The sequence below is a fragment of the Lagopus leucura genome, unplaced genomic scaffold, assembly GCF_019238085.1.
Source record: "Lagopus leucura isolate 7727_CA_CO unplaced genomic scaffold, USGS_WTPT01 Super-Scaffold_73, whole genome shotgun sequence".
Taxonomy (NCBI): domain Eukaryota; kingdom Metazoa; phylum Chordata; class Aves; order Galliformes; family Phasianidae; genus Lagopus; species Lagopus leucura.
Genome location: NW_024962252.1, coordinates 84,416,912 through 84,422,410, shown reverse-complemented (window position 1 = coordinate 84,422,410; position 5,499 = coordinate 84,416,912). Strand labels below are relative to the sequence as shown.

The following is a 5,499-nucleotide window of genomic DNA, read 5'->3' as shown; positions in this document are numbered from 1 at the left end:
GAAAAGCCTTGAGATCTACTCTCAATTAATGTAGGATCAAGTTAAGTTTTAGGTATGTTTTCACATGCTTACTGCGATTGTTCGCTGTATCCAATCCATCCTTGTCAACAAATACTGCCAAGAGATCAAAGGCATATCACAAGCTGTGGGAAGATCTCTCTGATACAAAGAAAACCTGCAGTGTATGGAAGAGAACATGAGTACGGGAGGGAGTTTGGAAAGAGCAGAGGTAGAGTTAGCTGTCCATAAGATACCTTTAAGAAAATGCACCCAATATGAATATATGAATACTCTTCCTGGTGAGAACTCTGAGATGATACAGGGATGCACGTACAGAATACTCCAGATCTGCATTGACTGTTGGCCCCTGCTGCAAGACCTGCAGACTACAAGCCTGAGACTTCACACACTCTCAGCTGTCATGGATTCCACAAATACGGCTGCTTTTGTGGCACTGCATCCAGTGACAGATATCCATGAGAGCTGCTGCCCAGCATCTCCTTAGTGAATGCAGCAGGGAGCAGAAGCAGCTGGTAGAAGAAATTACACGTAATCATTCTCACTTCAGCAGGTATCTTTTTAGGCTAAATAAACACCTAGCCAGAGATGAGCTACTCTTTACAAGTAATTTCAGAGCCATTCCTTGTGAATTGTTCCAGACCTGGAATGCTTACTTGGGGTATTTCCCATAATAAAGCCTTGAGAAGTCATTCTTCAAGGAAGTGTATCAGTAGTGTATCAAGGAGGCCCAACATGCAAAGAAGGTCATGTAGAAAATATGTGAGAAGCCACTAGCAGAATTAGCCAGCAACTGTATTCCATATGTCTTGAAGAAATTGCTTTTTCCTCACAAATTATAAAATAACATTGATCTGTGTGGTCTGCAAAAGGTGTGTGAAAAGTCTGCTTGGCCCTCAGCAAGGAAAAGGCTCGTATCCTCTGATTTAGATGACTCAGAAGATTCACTAGGTAGAAATTAACTCACGTAGGAAAATATCCACTGCAAGAAAAACATGAAAAAAAATCTTTTTTTTTGTATCAGCACAACTTCTTCCATAACACGGCAGGACACTGCAAACATGGGAAAATAAAGGGAGGTGATAGAACCAAACTATGACCAATCTGGAAACAACTCCTGCATCCACAAGACACACAAATAAATACATCTGAATGGCTTTCAGAAGGCTTAGTGAAAGATTTCAAACAGAGCAAGTAGAAAAGGAGACAAACTTTTTCTTCTTGTTTTCATTTTTTGCGTTTAAGTGTCACTGACAGAAAAGTTGAAAGGACTATTTCTCAGAATCCATTGCTGTAGTGGTAAGATGATATTTGCTGAAGCACTGCACAGCAAAACAGCAAACTTAAGAGAAACTATAGGCTCCTCAAAGTCACTGCAGTGCTACTAAAAAAAAAAAAAAAGAAAATAACGTTCAGAAATTGACTGTAATTTTTCAGTGTGATTTAATGTATTACTGCTGATCAGCCAGAAGATAACTGTATAAGCATAGGATCAAAGAATGGTTTGAGTGGAAAGGGACCTTTAAATGTTATCTAATCCAGCTACCCTGCAATAAACTTCTACAGCTACATCAAATTACTTAGAGCCTGTCCTTAGCATAGCTTCCAGGAGGATCTGCTCCACAATCTTTTCTGGCACACAGGTGAAGCCAGGTCATCCTTTATATCCTTCTTAAAAATGGATGAGACATTTCCTTTTTTCCAGTCACCAGAGACTTCATCTGGCTGCCAGGATTTCCCAAATACCACTGAGAGTGTCTTGGTGACTACAGTAGCTGTTTCCCTCAGGACTCTAGGACACATTTTGTCAGGATCTATAGACTCCTGGATGTTCAGCTTCCTCATACAGTTGTGAGCCTGATCTTCACATACACTAGGAGGGACATGCTCCTACAGCCCTCAATTTCTGAACATCCTCTCAATGGAATGCATGAAGAGCAGAGGCAAAGGAGTTGAATACCTCAGCCTTTTCCTTGTTACCAGCCTGTCTGTATTGCTCACTAGGCAGAGGGGGGGAAACACCTTGAACTTTACTCTTCTGGTTGACATACCTGTAGAAGCCTTTCCTGTTCTTCTTTGCACCCTTATCAAGTCTAGTTTCAGCTGGGCCTTGGCCTTTCTGACTCTATACCTACTCAGCTTAGTAGCATTCATACACTCCTCCCAGGTTACCTGTCCCCGTGTCCACTGCTGTGCATTTTCTTCTTGCTCTCCAGTTTGGCAAGCAGGTTCTGGTTCAGCCATGTCAGTCTTCTTGCCTTCCTTTCCTGACTTCCTACACCTGGCGATGGAGACCTGTTGTGCCCTGAGGAAAGCTTCCTTAAGCCATCTGCACTCTACTCCCTTGTCCTTATTTCCCAGGGAGTTCTGTTGACCCTGAAAAGCTGGAGTTTGGCTTTTCTAAAAGCTAGCACCCTAATTTTACTCTTTAACTGTCCCATATCCCTTGGGAGTGTGAGCTTCATCACAGCATGAGCACTACAGCACAGACAACTTCCAATGACATCACTAACCAACTCACTTGCATTGATAAGCAACAGGTATTGCATCCTTCCTGGTGGGGCTGTCTATTGTTTGGCTTAATAAGTTATTCTTGATGCCTTCCAGGAACCTCCTGGATTGCCTACAGCTCATCGTGCTGTTTTTCCAGCAGGTTAAGCATTTCTCTGTTTTTACAGTAAAAAATTGCCTAGAAATATGGCAACATAAAACCACTTTTTAAAAATATATGGTTCAAGCACACTTTGGATAATAAACAATGGCACCATGAAGAGGTTATCCAAGTGGGAAGTACAGACTTGTAGAGGGGCAGCTGTCCTTAACTTAGTGCTACTGCAAATCCCTGGCTCCATTCTGAGAGTAAAGAAGGCATCTTGGTGTGGCTGTTATTTTCACAGAGCTGAAGTAGCTTCTGGAAGGTGAGCTACTTTGCCTCAGGAAGGACCCATCATAGCTCTGCTCCTGGCCAGTAGAGGGCAATGGTGCATATAGCCAAGACAGCAAATCAAAAGTAGGCATCCTACATCCATCAGAGATTCAAAAATCCACTTCTTCCTCTTCATCAAGGATTTTCCTTTCATCACCTGAAAAAGGGCCACAGAAACACTTAAGGCAAAGATTTTCCCCAGCACAAAGGAGAGTGAGAAAAGCAACTAAGAGATGGGAAAGAGATGATTGTATGTATTAGTAAAGAGGGATACCTGTCGTATTGCAATCCTGTTATGAATTATCTTCTTTTCTCCAAAGGACTATTCATCAAGAAGAGTCAACTATCCAGGATCCTGTTCTGATGATACTCAAATAACATCTCATCTGGAGGAATTTTAATTGTATTTATCTTGTGACCTAAATCCTGTGCTATACTTTTCAGAGACATCCAGAAATAACTCAAATAGTTGTTCTGCTAGAGATGGTTCTGGGAGTCTGATTTACCAGCCTGTTTACAAAGGCTAAGCTGCCATCACAAAGCCAAAATTCATGTCAACTTCATCTTGCTTGTGAACTGGAGCTAATTGATAAATCAAAGATACCAGAAATTAAAACCAAACATGATTGCAAAGTATTGCTCATATTAATTTGCAGAGTAAGACAATAGAATAACCCTCGATCACTGTAGATTCTGGTAGGGATCTAATAAATTTATCCTAAGCTTTAATTACACTGAGTTTGGAAAACTTAGACTTTAACCATACTGCATACACAGATGTAGTTGCACATTTCAGAGCACACAGGTAATGATAGAAAAGAAGAATTGATTGAAATGTAGGTAGAGGAAGAAAGTAGCATTCTTTCGCACCTCTCTAGATTTCTAAAACCTATGAGAAGACACTTCAGTTTTAAAGATATTTCTGCTCCTTGGAAATTTGTAAAATAATCAGTTCTAAGGTGCATAGCAACATCCTTCATTTCCCAAGGAGGAAAATGAATCAGGAGTGACATAAAGGAAAGGAAGAAGGAGGAGTAGGAGAACATATTCTGTATGAATGTATTAATAAAATGAAAAAAGAGGAGAATAATTAAACCTGTAGATAGTTGCAATGCTACAGTGGGATGGAAAGTACCACAAGAATAGCAGGGTGGCAAAGTCCTTAGCTACAGAAAATGAGAACAAGCCCAAATGTAACAACCACAGATGCAGGAAAAAAAGGAAAAGAGCTACTAACTTTCAGAAGACCTCAAGTAGGCAGGGATCTCCAGGAAGATACTCTTGCCTCCCCTGCCAGCCCTTAAATGAGGTCTGGGAAGGGGTGGATCCTGACTCCACCAGGTGCAGTCACACAGGTGTCTTGTATGCACCTGAGCTCCCCTAGGTTGACCCTGCCTCCCCACCAGGTGCTCAGTCACTACTTCAAGCTGTGACTTAGCATTTCCACCACAATATTCAATGTTCCTTTGGGAGGATTTTTTGTGTGCTGCCACCAAAATATATTTTAAAAACTATTCATGGAGTGTTTGTGAAAAGCTACAGAGCTTTAGGGATGGCATAAGAGGATTTCAGAGATTTAGTCTGTATCCCTTTCTGCTGAGATTTTAAATACCTTATAGTGACAACAAGGAGAATGGTGTTGGAGCAGAGCTTCAGTTAACGAGGCAGCTGCAACATTTCACAGAAAGGTTACATTTAATTTCACTTAACATGCGTTCTTTGAGATTAAACATTAAGGGCTGGATAATATCTTCAGTGTCATGTAAGTGAAATCAGTGTGGTTGTGTGGGTGTAATCTCTCACTCTGGTGGGTGAGTGCAGGCCCTCTGAAGGCTGGATGCTGTAGGATCAGTAGGATTGCATCTGTCCAGAGTCCCTGTGGTTGTACTGGCTCCACAGGGTGCATCATGAGTTAACTGTGAGAACCGTGCATGTGCCAGATTGTTCTGTTCTCCCAGAAACATCTGAGGGGCTGCAATGAATCATGTCAGTGAATCACCATCTCTAAGAATTGGGTCTGCCTCATCTGGCTTCAGTGGTGCTTAGTTAGGCTTCGTCAGGAGACAGTGCAGAGAGGAAGGCACCCACATTGGTCTCCTTCAGGATGGAATTAATCAGGCCATGTAGGCCAGAGGGGAAATTCCAATCCTCCAAGATACAAAAAAAGACATGTAGGGAATCAAGGGCTGCTCTGAAGACAATAGCACCTATTTTATTACATTAGCCTTCAACATCAGAGGTGGATGTTGGTGGGATGGCAGTAGAAGTTGAGTCTTACCACCAATATCCCGTTACATGTTGTTGCCATGGGACAGATGGCAGCAGAGGGTCAGTCTGATATAATGGCATCTGACATGGGAGAGCATATGAAGTAAAGTTGTGCCACTGAATTTCTCTATGTATGTGGAAAAAATGGCACCCACTGACATTTATCAAGGCTTGCTGAATGTTTATGGAGACAAAACAGTGGAAGTCAGCACAGTGAAGTGATGGCTGGTGCATTTCAGCAGTGGCAAAAGTGACAGTGGGTCACCTCTGCTTGTGCAAATTTTGAT

At 41.9% G+C, this 5,499-nt stretch overlaps 1 long non-coding RNA gene across 2 annotated transcripts; it reads right to left on the bottom strand.

The window, feature by feature from the left end:
• Positions 1-1,382: 1,382 nt before the first annotated feature.
• On the bottom strand, positions 1,383-4,207 carry LOC122189335. Of its 2 annotated transcripts, none has more exons than XR_006181785.1 (3): positions 4,182-4,207; positions 3,219-3,526; positions 1,383-3,101 (listed from the first exon to the last, which is right to left on the bottom strand). It is a non-coding gene; the product is annotated as an uncharacterized LOC122189335 (long non-coding RNA). The 2 variants fall into 2 exon arrangements; XR_006181786.1 differs by having other exon boundaries at positions 3,219-3,330; positions 4,182-4,205.
• Positions 4,208-5,499: the final 1,292 nt, after the last annotated feature.